Genomic DNA, 15092 nt, shown 5'->3' with positions numbered 1-15092 from the left:
CTCCCTAAAATTTTAAATTTCTACTGAACATAAAAGATTGCATATACTTTTCCAATACTTTTCTTTCAAGATCCCTCGCTTTTGGCTGAAGTATTTCACTAGTTTGGTTTCTCCAGTCATAAAATGAGAATAATCCAATTCTGTGTGATTTCCTGGGACCCAGTACTTCTTGGTTGCCTCACAAGTAACTATGACTTCTGGCTTACTCTTTTAAGAATCCACTGAGAGCTTAAAGTTCTGCGCTACCAAGCACAGTAAAGCATCTGGGTATAAAATCTTTTTAAGAAACTTCATTCAGATCAATTAATTACATTAAATAAAGCCATCTGTCCTGTTCCCAAGTGCTGTCTTGAAACAAATCTACCCTCATACTACTGTCATGTTCAGTAACCTCACAAGCAAAAGAAAAGAAAAGTTAACTTTCTTCTACCTCTCTTCTATTTCTTTTAAGCTGTGGGTCTCAGAATCATACACTCGACAGGTCTTTTATACAAGAACGCCCAGGCAAATGCACTTTTATGAATCCGGAAGTCAGGGCTGGGGACATAGCTCTGTGGTAAAAGACTAACACAGCAAGGCACTGAGTGTGGTCCCTTGTGTTGAAGCATTCTGTCACAGTTCTCCAGATAAGACTGCATGCAAGTTTCCTACCAGCAGTTGTATAGCAGTTTTCTGAGGGATTCAAACATTCCACCTCCCAGGGAAGCTACTTAAGACAGAAGGTAAATAACTCCAATAGCTTCAGGAAGTACCTGAAATGGACTAGATTCACTAGGTGCTTTCATCCCTCAGTAAGCAACAAAGACTGCCGAGGGGTCACTCTCAGCCAAAGATGACTCTGAGATCAGACCAGGGCCCTGGAAGAAGTTTACACCTACTGAGTCACTTATAAAGGACACTCTCTAACCTGCTGAGCTGCCTGCAGGCTGTGCAGTGTGCTCCAGCTTTTGTGAACTGGCACACAGGGCTGGGTGGACTTAGGTGATGCATCTGTCTTTGAGTCTTTTCTGTTCCTCTAAGTAACCTCTTCACTCATATTCCTGTAAGTAATCCCAATAAATAAAACTCAATGGTTCACCAAGTTGGACTCTGGTCTGTCATGGGCTCCCTATCTTGGGTGAGTAGACATGTATGCTGTGTCTCCCCATGAAGTCATGTCACACACCTGTCTAGCCTCTAACCATCAGATAATAGAGAACATCTGAGGTTTTTTGTTTGCTTTATTTGGTTTAATCTAATAAGAAAATGAGATTAGTGTCACATGTTTCGATCTAAAACAGAAATCAATTAATTCATATCAGAGCATCTTAAACCTTTTCCACTCACAGCCTTTTTCACTTGAGAATTTTAAACAACCAGGTATAGAAAATAGATACATAAACATCTACTGGTAACTGTGAAGAATTGTATTTTAAATGGATTTTTAAATTATTTTCATTATTATTTTATGTAGGAGAGAACGTGTGGGTAGGCACATACATACCTTGGCATGATTGTGGAGGTCAACAGACTCTGTGGAGTCTGTTCTCTCTTTCCACTTATACAAGGGTTCCAGGAATCAAACATGGACCATCAGGCTTACACAGAGCAAAACACCTTTACTTGATGAACTGTCTTGCCTCCTGGGTTTTTATTTTAAAATATTCTTTGGAAGAAATGTAATTTTAACATTTAATAAAGATGAAAACAAATATACATTTGGTGAAATGGTTGCACTTGATCATTTTTACACTTTATATTTATAAAATACTTTTAAGAATTAAGTGAGCTGGGAGGTGGTGGCGCACACCTTTAATCTCAGCACCTAGGAAGCAGAGGCAGGCAGATCTCTGTGAGTTCAAGACCAGCCTGGTCTACAAATTGAGTTCCAGGACAGGCTCCAAAGCTACAGAAAACCCTGTCTAAAAAAAATAAAAATAAAAAAAAAAAGAATTGATTTGAGTATTTCATGCTGCAGGATGAAAAGGAAAAGTATCTTCAAATTTTTCAGAGTTGACCAATATTTGATTTTGTGATCATCAATATTCAGAATGCCACTTCATATAAACATGTAGTACAAAATGGCAGTAGTGCATTTAGAGCCCTTTCAGAAATTGCTAGAAATATTGCCTTAATCCCAAAATTCATTCAACAATTTTTTTAATGAAACTCAAGCCAGCAAATCAAACAGTGTGTGTGATTTAACATTCCTCAGGAGCCATCCACCTTATTTCTAAGGCAGGATCTCACACGGGTCTAGAACTTCAAGCAGTTCAGGCTAGCTGGCCAAGAGCCTCAGAGGTCTACTTAGCTATATCTCCCCAGGACTCCCCAGTGCCACCACACCAAATCTTTAACAAGGTTCCAGGGTCTGACTCAGGTCTTCATGCTTATGCAGCAAGTACTTACTTTACTGAAAGAGCTGTCTCCTCAATCCTCAAACAGCATTTAAAAATCAAACATTCTAACACAACCAAAACTATACTAATTTATTTAGATCCTGAGAAATGTAGTTTTAAAAAAAAGTACTGTCTTTGTTTTCCATAATTGAATCATACACTTCTATAAGAGAAATTTTATATGTACAGTTAAAATCACTACAACTCTTAATATACAATTATCTAGAATCTAAAAGTAGGCAGTGTTCACCAGTATTGCATCGTGTGACAGCACATGTTGTATGTGCAGAAACAAGGTTGTAATGTGGTCTCTCCAAATGCATTAAGGACAGCAGCACTGTCAGAAACACTTTGGATGTGTTACATGCTAGATTTTGAATTTATTTTATTACTTAATTCAGGAACCTTTTACTGTTGCCAAAAATGAAATTAGGTCTGTGTATCTCTCACCCTGCACAAAAATTAATTCCAATGGATCAAAGACCTTAATGTAAGACCTGAAGATTTGAAACTGCTATAGAAAAACATTTCAAGACATAGCTACATGTAGTAGCTTTCTGAAAAGGACTTCAATAGCACAGAAAGTAATCCAAAGAGTTGTCAAATGTAGTTTACAAGACATTAGAAAATTTCAGCAAAGCAAAGCAAACAATCATCACAGTGTGTGTGTGTGTGTGTGTGTGTGTGTGTGTGTGTGTGTGTGTACACGTGCACACAGTCAGCAGTATGAAGAAAGTTTTTGCCAACTACTCATTGGACAGGGGTCTAATACCTAGACTATATAAAGAACTGTAACAAACATCAAAACCCTCCTATCAACCATCCAATAAATTAAATTAACAGATAGCTCTCTAAAGAAAAAACACAAACAACCAATAAATATTTGAAAGTGTTCAACATCCTTAGTCACTGTAAAATGTAGATGTAAAATGAGATTCCATTTTACGTTAGCCAGAAAAATTATCAACCAAAAAAAGAGACGGTGGGAACTGACACCCAGTGATGGCAAGGATGTGTGGGTTGAGAGGAATCCTTACATACTGCTAATGGGAATGTAAATGTGTAGCCACTGTGGAAATTAATATGAGGTTTCTCAAGAAACTAAAAACAGCACCACCAAATAACCCAGCTATATCACTCCTAGGCATATACCTGAAAGATTCTGTATTAGTTACTTTCTGTTGCTGGGATAAACACCATGACCAAGGCAACTTAAAGAAGGAAGAGTTTATTTGGGCTTATGGTACCAGAAGTGGGAAAGCATGGTAGAAGCAGCAGGAATGGCAAGCAGTAGAAGAAATTGAGAGCTCACATCGTCAACTACAAGCAAAAAGCAGAGAGGACAAAGCAGAAGTAGGATGAGGCCTTGAACTCTCAAAGCCCACTCCAGTTACAGACTTCCTCCAGCAAAGCTCCCAAACAGCACCATCAACCATCATCAACCATTAGAAGACTCAAGACTGTAAGGGACATTTCTCACTCAAATCACCATACCCCTTCCCGAACCCAACAGTCTCATGGCTATACCATAAGCCAAAATGCATTTAGTCCAACTTCAAAAGAACCTATAGTCTTTCACAATCTTGTGATCCCTACTGCTGGTTCTCAACTTGACTACATCTGGAACCAACTAAAACCCAGGCAGCTGGGGCACACCTGCAAGGGAAGGGATTTTCCTGATGGGATCATCTGAGGTGAGACATCAAATAGGACCACACCTTCTAGTGGCAGCCCACATAAAAGGACACACCGAAAAAGGAGGCTTTTGCTTTTTGCGTGCTTGTCTTCACTCTACCTGGCAAATGCATCCATCATGTTCTGAGGCATTCCTTTGCTGGTTTAGAACCTACTTCTTCCAGATTCCACCCCAGACTTAAGACCAACAACTCCCTAAGAATTCCCTAGGACTCCAGCACCAGATCAAGACTGCTGAGACACACAATCTCCTGGACTGGATTCTTTGCCTTTCCATCAGGAGACCACCATCTTGAACTAGCCATACAGCAGCCTGTAAGTCACTCTAAGAAATCCCCTTTATATGTACACATATTTTTTTTTCAGTCCATCAGTGCTGTTCCTTTAGAGAACCCTGAAGAATATACAGTCTTAACACTGTTTAAAAACCCAAAGTCTCAAGTCTCCAGTGGGACTCAAGACCAGTAGTTCTCAACTTGTGGCTCACGACCCCTTGGAGTGGGGGTGGGGTTAACCCTTTCACCTAAGATCATCCTGCATATCAGATATTTACATTACTGTGGTGGTCCGAATAAGAATGGTCCCCATAGGCCCATAAGAAGTAGCACTATTAGACATGGCCTTGCTGGAAGAAGTGTGTCATTTGGGGAGAACTTTGAGGTCTCAGATGCTCAAGCAATGCCCAATGTGGCATTCACTTCCTGTTGCCTGCTGATCTGGATATAGAACTCTCACCTCCTCCAACACCATGTCTGCCTGCACACTGCCATGCTTCCCTCCATGACACTAATGGACTAAACCTCTGAAACTGTAAGCTAGCCCCAATTAAATGTTTTCCTTTATAAGAGTTGCCATAGTCATGATGTCTCTTCACAGCAATAGAAACCCTAACTAAGACAATTATGATTCATAATAGTAGCAAAATTAGGTATGAAATAACAACAAAAATAATTTTATGGTTGTGGGTCACCATAACAGAAGGAACTGTATTAAAGGGTCACAGCATTAAGAAGGTTGAGAACCACTGCTCAAGGCAATCTCTTAATTGTAACTGTCTGTAAAATCAGAAGGCAGATCACATACTTCCAACATACAACGGCACAGAATACACATTACTACTCCAAAAGAGAAGAAAGGAGAGCAGTAAGGAGATACTAAACCGAAGCAAGGCCAGAACCCTGCAGGACAGACATCAACAGAAAACTTAAATGGTAACATCTTCCCCCTTGAGCCACTTCCACCTCCTATATGAAGCTCTCCTTCATAGAAATCTCATGACTCTGATATCTCCAAGGTCTTGAGTTCTCCACAGCAAGCCAGGCTTCATTTTCACAGCTTAAAACAATGGCCTCTCACAGCCTCTTGCCCTTCTAATGGCCTTCAAGCAGTGACCCTGCTAGAACTCCTAGCCACTCCCCCAGCTACATGACCGCACATGTGCTGTCCAGTAGCCAGGCAAGATGCTTAGTCATCCCAGGACCTTAAGTCCTATGTAATCCATGCACTTCGTGATCACGTAATCTATGCGCATGCATGGCATAGCTACGTAAGCCCATATGCACATATGCGGGTGGAACCTATAAAAGTGGGTCCCACTTATCCCTTTACCCTTTTTTCCTGCACGATCATTCCCATAGGCCTTTGCACATCCCTTCTGTTCCCTCTCCATACACTGCCTAGCCTCAGCAGCTCTCTGAAACAGAGGAAGAACCTACAACCCTTTCACTCTAGCATCCTTCATGTCTCCAAAGCCAGCAGCACATGGATAACACTGCCAAATTCTGCTGCCAGCCTGGGATGGAGCCTGGGCCCCTTGAACCACATTAACAGCAGATTTTTAGGATGCTTTCTAGGCTCAACTAATGTCTTAGATTCTCTTCCACAAGTTTAAAGCTGGGGAGAGGGTCTTGCCCGAAGGGGCTCCCTCCTTTTATTCCAATGCACAGGATTCTCCTGAATCCTGATCTTAATCTCCATATCTCTTTCAGCAAAGCCTTGGCACAAAATTCAGTTTAGTGGTACTCTTTCTCATAAACTGAACTTTTTTGTTTCTTTCTTCCCCACTTGCTCTTTTTTCTGAAGATCTACATAACAGTCATTAATAACAACCCTGCCAGATTCAATATCACACTGCCTTAAAATTCCCTCTGCCAGAGACATTAGCTCATTACTTTTTCATTTAGCCTTGGGCAAGTTCTTAGATTAAGGGCAGAAGGCAGCTAGACTCTTTGCCCAAATATCATAGGAATGGCCTCTAGCCTGGTGGCTAATATTGTTTCTCTCTGAAACCACTTGAGCTGGATCTCCATAGTTCAAATACTCTCAGCAATACTGTCTTCAAAGTTTCTACCAGGACAACTCTTTAAGCTCTGATTATAGCATTCAACTGCTTTTCTAATCCAAAATTCCGAAGTCTTCCATATTCTCAAAAAAAAAAAAAAAGTCAGATTCCTTATAGCAACAGACCACTCTCTGGTATCAATTTCTGTATTAGTTACTTTCTGTTGCTGTAATAAAACACCATGACCAAGACACCTTACAGAAGAGTTGATTTGGCTTAAGGTTCCAGAGGATAAGAGTCTGTCACAGCAAGAAAGCATGGCAGCAAGCAGCAGGTATGGAAGCCAGAGCAGGAAACTAAGCACTAATATTCTCAACTGGTATCAAGAAGGAGAGAGATCCTGAGAATTAGGACCAGGCTTTACAATGTCACCAACTGGTGACCAAGTGTTCAAATGCCCAAGACTATGGAAGCATCTCTCATCCAAGCCACCACAGACTCTTAAGTCAACACACCATTTTTGAGAATTTCATACATGCATTTATGTATTTTGATCAAAGTCATCCCCTCTATCCCCATCATCACATTTCCCTCCCGACTTCATGTGTTTTGTTTTGCTTTTAACTACTGAGTTCACACAGAACTGCCTGTACCTACATGGCTGTAGAACCATCTACAGGGCACAGTTAACCTCTCAGGAACCACATCCCTAGAGAAAATGGACTCCTCCTCCCTCAGCGGCCATCAGCTGCCAACAGCTACTTGACTGGGGGTAGACCTTCACGAGCTGGGGTTTGGGCTGGCTTGATTTCAGCAGGTCTGTGCAAGCAGTTCCAGCCTCTGCAAGTTCATGAGCACAGTGGCTGCCACATGCAGCAAGTATTGTTTTGCTGCCCATGTCCACTACCTTTAGTCTCTTAAAATCTTCCTTACTCAACCTTAACAAACAAATGTAACAAATTCACTGTCTCTATTCTCTCTATAAAGCCTTTTAATAAATCCTCAGTATGCACCACTAGTTCTACAGTTTTTAATCAACCAATACTTTTATTTCTGTTCCCATCAATTTACTGAGAATTAGATATGGTTATGTAGTTGCAATAATTAGTTAATTAAAATCACATAAACCAGTAAGAGTTACGGAAGTCAGGCTGGGCATGATGACCAATGCCTTTAATCCCAGCATTCAGGAGGCAGAGCCAGGCAGATCTCTGTGAGTTAGAGGCCAGCCTGAACTACAGAATGAGTTCCGGGACAACCAGGGCTATGATACAGAGAAAACCGGGGGGGGGGGGGTGTTAAGGAAGTTGAAACTATGAAAATGAAGTCAAATAACTAGATTCAAAGGCTAGTTACGAAAAAAAAAACTTTAATATGGATAAATAAAATGGAAAAGACTAGTGGGGGGAGGGAATCAAGCAACTATAGGTGGGCCATGTACTCAGAATGCTTTACATTTACCTTATAATGTAATATAAATGCAAAATAAAATACCTAGGATAAAACAGATCATTTTTATTTCCCTCATATTATTTTTATTGAAATGAATATTATCAACCCTAATAATATTAATATTGTTTCATTGTACATAAATAGACAATGATCCACATAGCTGTAGGTTTCATAACTGATATATACATGTTACACATATATATTGAATGTGTGTGTATGCACACATGCATGTGTACAGGCACAAGTATGATAGGAATTGTCCTGAACATGCTATCCCATTTACACCTGGTAACAAATCTGTGTGTTAGGCTCTATAATCCCTATCTTACAGATAAGGCAAGTCAAGCTTGGAGCAATTAAAGAGACGCACTAGCACTCACTTAAGTCCGACTGCCAAGCTCCTACTTACAGCCTTTATCGGTGGTTCTCAACCTTTCCAATACTGCCACCCTTGAATCCAGCGCCTCATGTTGTGGTAAGGTGTGAATTATTTTCATTGCCTTCCATAACTGCAATTTTGCTACTGTTATGAATCATAATGTAAATACCTGTGTTCTCTGATTATCTTAGGCGACCCCTGTGAAAGAGTCATTTAACCCAAGGGGTCTCGACCCATAGGTTGAGAACCACCGATCTTTACTTTGTCTTCTGTATTTTTAAATATTTTAGTGGGTATTATAAGCAGTAGTTCATATAATACCTACTGTGTCTCCAGTAGGTATTATAAGCAGTCAGTTCACATCGAGAGTTTATCCATTTGGTTCCTACTGTCATCTACTTTTCAAGGCTTGGAAGACACCCTCCCCAGGCTTAGTATATGCTCAATGACTGGATAAGACCTACTCTTTGGTAAAGCAACTCAGAGAGGCAATGTGTGAAAGCAGGGATTCTGGAGGCAGACAGTCTTAATTCAGGTCCCAGCTCCACTACAACAAGAGAGTCTAAACATGGGCAAATTACCTATTATCCCTCATCTACAGTCTGCATGTAGTAACAGTTACTAGCTCACTGAGCTACTGTAGGGACTAATTGAATTCAGTTACTTAAAGTAGTTCTTACATCAGCACCTACAACAGAAAATTATGCTTTAAGTCAGCTACATAAAATCAAATAAACGGCACAAGAGAAAAAGGAAACTCAGAAAATTAGACCAAAACTACTGTATACTACAATGATTTGGGGTATTCATGCCTTTTAAGTAGTCTTAAACATTGTAAGAGGAAGCCTCTACTGTTTACTTGTACTAGATTTGGGGGTACCCAAATCAACAAAACACTACTTCTGTCCTGGAAGAGCTAACATCCCCATGGAGGACAAAAACAATTACAGTGTATCTGGTTAGAATGATGGCAGAAGCAGGTGTGTAGAGTGCTAGAGGGACACTGTGTTCAGGGTGGAATGATCTTTAGAAAAAACCCAAAATGTCTGAGCTATGTACTGCTTTTTACATTTATGGTACTATGAATTTCAAACAGACAACTGATAAGCACATATAAGAAAACAGTCTGGCCAGACCCTGGTGGTTCACACCTTTAATCCCAGCACTTGAGAAGCAGAGGCAAGTGATCTATCTCTGAGTTCACAGTGAGCCTGATCTACAGATCAAGTTCTAGAACAGCCAGGGCTACACAGAGAAATCCTGTCTTGAAAAAGAAAGTCAGTCTGATAAGTATAACAAGGATGATTAAAGAAGAGGCTGTAAATGGTGTGGGGGTGAACATGGGAGGAGGAGAGGGAAGAGAGAAAAGATGTACAAATATTTTAAATTAAAAAACAAAAAGGAAGGAAGAAAAGCAGTCTGCCAGTTATAATAGGGAATCTAACAGCTCAGATACAAGAGCAAGCACCATTCTTGCAGAGAACTTGACTTGGTCCCAGCACCCACATCAAGAGCCCCGAACTGCCTGGTACTCCAGCTTCAGAGGGTCTGAACTGCACTGTGCACATATACATAATTTTTAAAGTAATAATAAAACAACAACCTAAGTTAAGTAACAACAAAAGCAATAATCACTAGATATCACAATGCAAATATGTGATTACCACCATGAGGAACATAGTCAGCCAATGTTCAAAATAAATCCAAGACAAAATTATATTAGTTGTTTTTTTGAAGCATGCATGTATAGGTGTGTAGATATATAGATATACTACAAAAGCATTTTAAAGATAACAGTTAAGCTCTGTATTTCTGTGTACATGAGCCATCTTGATCTACAAAAATACATGTAAAATATCTTCAAAACTGTTTCAAGAGTTAAATATTTTAATGAAAGAATGTGCTACTTATAGAAACCATTAAAACAATCAAATACTAAATTCATTGAAAAATAAATTTGATTTTATATTACATATTTATATCTAGCTTAATAAAAATGAGGCCCAAATCTAAATGTAGTTAATATGCCTCATTATCAGAAGTCCATTCATCCTTTATTCACAAATGCTTACTTATACAATCATTATGGAATGAGAATACAGAAGCAAAGTACAAAACCACATTTTTTTTTATTTTTATTTTTTAGTGGTAGTAGTAGGGTTTAAACCCAGGGCCCTGTACACTCAAAGCATTTTCCCAACCAGTGAGATACACAGATTGCTCCTCCCAGCCCACAATTTACAGTGCTTCAACCCAGAGCTCCATATTTCTGGATACTCCCGTGCTACAAATATTGACTGCATAAAATTCAAACAAATTTCTTTACTAAGTATTCGTTACAGGAAAAGGCAGTCATTGAATTCTTCCAGTTTTTCTCACGCCAAGTTTCTTTTCCAGTTCAAACAGGTGATACTTTGAACTCATCACTAAAAATCTTTAAAAAACAATCCACAAAATCAGATTTTAATTAATATAGCACCTACCCAGGATACTTTACAATTTTCATAATCTTATTTCCATCTATTGACAGACACAAGATTATTACAATGAATTCACAAGTGAGCTTGCAAGGATTATCACACTACAAAAATTTGTATGTGAAAAGAGCGTAGGAGCTGATGAGATGGCTCCATGGTTATGAGCATTGGCTGCTCCACCCGTGGACCAGATTAGATTCCCAGCACCTATACAATGGCTTTCAAAGAATACAACACCTTCTTCTGGCTTCTGCAGGCACCAAGAGCCTATATGATGCAGAGACATGCATGCAAGTAAAACATCCAAACACATAAAATAAAAAACTGTAGAAGATGACTGGACACAGACTAGCACCGCCACTGTGCTCAGATGTCTTTTCTTTATCTTTTCTTTTCTTTTCTTTTCTTTTCAAGGAGAACAGGCCTCTCTAGTTAGTCCTGGAACTCCTATGTAGACCAAGCTGGCCTCGAACTCACAAGATCCACCTGCCAGTCTCCCAAGAACTGGAATAAGGGAGTGTGCCACCCATGCCCAGACAGATATCTTGGTAACTGGTAGGAAACAGGTCTTACTACATCTCCCTCAACCCTATGATCAAATAGCATCAAGAAGTAAAGGGACTAGACAGTGTGAAGCTCCTGATGGGAAGCAATACTAAGTACGTAGCATCATTTACCGGGTAGTCTTGTCCTTGGACTCTTTAAAACTAGTTTACAATCAACAGCTAGTTTAAGTGGGACAGAGAAAAGAGCTTGTAGTTGACTCCACTGAAAGGAAATTTTCTGACAAATTCAGAATGTGAGTCATTCTCTCTCTCTCTCTCTCTCTCTCTCTCTCTCCAATGTCATTTTATAAGAAGGAGTTGGGTAGTCTAAATGAGAAGAAATCAAAAAGAGTTAAACAAAAACCAAGAAATAATCTCTGATGAAATCCTGGTTGGGTAAGAAAGGCTGTGTACAATGTTCTAGAAGACCTTTCAGGACAATTGGAGAGATTAAAAACATTAGATTACTCTGAGGAGAGACTGGAGAGATGGGTCATCAGTTAAAAGCACCGGCTGCTTTGCAGAGGACCCAGATTTGGTTCCCAGCACCCACATGGTGGCTCACAACTACCTGTAACTTTAGTTCTAGGAGATCTTTTGACCTCCATGGGCACCAGCCCATGCACACAAGCATAAAAGTTTGTTTTTAAGATTACACTAAGGAATTACCATGTTAAAGAAAATGAACAATAACAGTATTTTATACATGGAAAAAGTGCCCTAATCACTAACATATCAAGGGTAAAGTGTCATAAGTCAACAGCTTAGTTTCAAATGGTTCAACAAAATATACATTTATAAACAAAGTGAATACAGCAAGCTATCAACAAATGTGAAGGGAGAGTCACCACATGGCTGTTTACCACTGACGGATTTTCTTTATGCTTAAACTGCTTTCATGATAGAAAGCTAGAGAAAGGGGGCCTAGAGAGCTCCTTTTCCAGAGTGGGAAAGAAGCAACCTAAAAGTCCACATGCAAAAAGCATAACACACTACCACAGTGCAGTGCCTAATATACGTTTGTCCCTTTGGCAGCATCAAGTAGGGAGCAACAGTCCACCAAAAATATCACTTGAATGATTCAATCTTAATATGTACTTATTTCCGATAAGCCTCTGACAGCTAGTTCCCTCAAAACAGACACAGCAGGAGCATGAGTAGACAACTACTCCACAATAATACCAAATTCAACCTGCTTCAACATGTTTGTATTCTAATCAAATAACAAAGCAGTCTGTAATTCACCTGTTAACTCTGTACATGTGACCTCTTCCCTATCAGTTATTACAAAGACAGTCAACTACAAGTTTCCTTCAAGGTGTAATACACTAGTAAAATCTGAGTACTATAACTGAGCATTTGTAGTTACACGATTACTCGAAAGGAATTTATCAGCACTTTCTTCTGTAAAGGGCTCGAGCCCTGCTTATTCACTAATCAAACACTACAGTGTTAAATGGTGCTAAAATGAGAACTTTCTGTCAGCTTATTAATTGGTTAGTAACATTTTGCGTAGATACATAAATCACGACAACAAATGATCACTTTCTGTAATATTCTACACACTGACTTTTAACATTAAACTATGAAATATTGCATAAGACACTAAGTATTGACACACAATCCAACAACAAAGTTTGGAATAAGGAATTCTCAAACAAATAAAACAACCTGTGAATTCCCTGTATATCAACAGCAAAATGCAAAAATTAAACATAACCTCAAGAAATATGAAAGTTTCATCAAGTATATTTCTTCTGTCCAATAAGATGGTAAATTGTTTTCTGTACAGCCCTAGCACATAAAAGGATGCTCAGAGCCACTTTTCACAAGCAATGTCTTTGAAAATTAAAATGACTGGGGACAAGGCTGCAATCAAATGCATCCAACAATGTAAGTCAAAAAGTGTAAACGCTAGCTAGCTAGGTGTTTAGAATTTACAACCAGGGGCAAACTCTCCAGCCAATCTCATTCTCTAACGTACTTATTTTTGCAAGACTGAAAAGCACAGTCCTCGCAGAAACATTATCTGCGTATGTGAACTTCCTCGATGACCACTTGCATGACCTTGGGAAGTTAAACCATTATCTCGCTGAGCCTCAATTTTTCATCTGTAAAGCTGACAGACTGCATACTCGTCTTGCGGGGGTTGGGAAGACGAGGCGAGTTGACATACAAGTATGTGCACCTCGAGAGCTGGCCGACCGCTCCAAGATAAGGGGAAATAACCTTCATCAACAGCCTACCACCACCGACAACCCAAAGCAAGCACTTTTCTGGCAAAAAAAAAAAAAAAAAAAAAAGCACGTCGGTCCCAGCTTCCCTGCGATCAGCTGGTTGCAACCTTCCGGTTAGAATAAAATTCCCGCGGAGTACGAGTCTGACAGTTTCCCGGCCCCCGTCGCACCGACCTGGAGGTTCTGAGGTCAGCCCCAGCCTAGCAGGACTATCCCCCACCCCCGAGCCCCCTGCAGTGGAATTCCCGTCCCTGGGCCCAGCCGTGCGCTGAGCCAGAAGCACTTACCGGCCGCTGGGCGGGGATCGCGGAGCCGAGGGCCGAGAGGAGGCCACCGAGCTGGCCCCTCCGCCCCCGCACGGCCTGTCACCGCGCCCCCCAGGAGCGGCGCCTCCCTGGGCCCCCGAGGCCCGAAGGGCCGCAGCAGAAACCGGGCGCGGGCCGGGGACCAGGCCCAACCTGCTTCACATGGGGCGGCGGGCGCGCGGCCCGGGGCCTCGTTACGGCTTCAGGAGAGCTGCAGCCCCGGGGCCGGCGGGGTAAGCGGGGCCGATGAGGAGGAAGCCACGGGCCCGCGTCGCCGGTGGCCGGAGAAGCAGCGAAGCGGAAGCGGCGACTCTTGCCAACGGGATCGTCGTCCGCCGCGGGTCGTCTTTGTGGCCGGCTGCACGACCCGCGATCGCCGCGCCACCCTCGCCAGGCGATGCGGCTGAGAACAGCCGGGCTGCCACTCCACGGAGCCCCGTGATGTCTGGCGTAGCACGGCAGAGCACGTCACGGCGGCTCGCTCGTGTGCGCGCAACCCCTCGGCCCGCCGGGAGCGGAACCCGCCGCATCCGCGCGCCCGGCCGAGGCGAGGGAGCAGGCGCGCCTGCGCACTGTCTGCTCGCCGCCGCCGCCGCACTCCCGGCTCCGCCCACTCAGGCTGGGCTCACCGACGGCGCGACGTTCCCAGGCTTCAGACGGGGTGCGCACGCAGCGGAGACCCTGAGCTTTGAGCATGCGCAAAGTGTTCGCTGTCCGACAGGCGCCCAAAGGGTTTCCCCCACCGACGGCGAGAAGCCGCGTCGCGGAGAGGCAGGGGACCGTCTCCCCATCCTGGCAACCGTCTGCCTCGACAGATTTCACAAGTTTTTAAAGGACTTAAAAAAAAAAAAAAATCACTGCCCGGACCTTAAACCACCGCCTGAGTCGCAAGCTAAATTTTAAGCGTTTTCTGGTTGGCCTGGTACGTTATTACTTTCCCAGTTTACCGGAGATGACTTGATATCACACCCCGGGACCAAAAGATAGTGAAATCCCTTTCACCAAAGCCTTTCCTTGCCCTCCTTGGCCCAAGAGATAAAATACAGATTAACCTGCACCCTGAGGTTTTTGCAGGACTCAGACCCGCAAAGCACCCTCCCCGCCCCATTTCCTCCTTGCCTCCACTCCAGTACCCCTTACAATTTCCTGTGCCATTCCTCCTTGCTTATCAGAAGAGTCTGATCCCCTCTCCCGCTTGCGGCAGACCACGGTTCCACTTCAGCATCTGACGGGAGAGAGACGGTAGCTGGCCCACGGAAGCCTGGGGATAAGAAGAGACCCCCCCAACTGTCAAGGGAGCTAGCCTGACCACAGGCTCAAGGAAGCAAATGTCGAGTACTATC

The 15092-nt window shown here is 42.2% G+C and overlaps 1 protein-coding gene across 1 annotated transcript in view; it reads right to left on the bottom strand.

Annotated features, from left to right (window-relative positions):
• Map3k2 (mitogen-activated protein kinase kinase kinase 2) overlaps positions 1-14311 on the bottom strand; it is a 65823-nt gene extending 51512 nt beyond the window's left edge. Inside the window, exon 1 of the mRNA XM_036205068.1 lies at positions 13732-14311. The gene's annotated coding sequence lies outside the window, so the exon portion shown is untranslated. The remainder of the gene's footprint in view (positions 1-13731) is intronic.
• Positions 14312-15092: the final 781 nt, after the last annotated feature.

The sequence above is a fragment of the Onychomys torridus genome, chromosome 13 (genome assembly GCF_903995425.1).
Source record: "Onychomys torridus chromosome 13, mOncTor1.1, whole genome shotgun sequence".
NCBI classification, from domain to species: domain Eukaryota; kingdom Metazoa; phylum Chordata; class Mammalia; order Rodentia; family Cricetidae; genus Onychomys; species Onychomys torridus.
The sequence above is the reverse complement of the archived record's forward strand: the minus strand, read 5'-3'. Positions and strand labels throughout refer to the sequence as shown.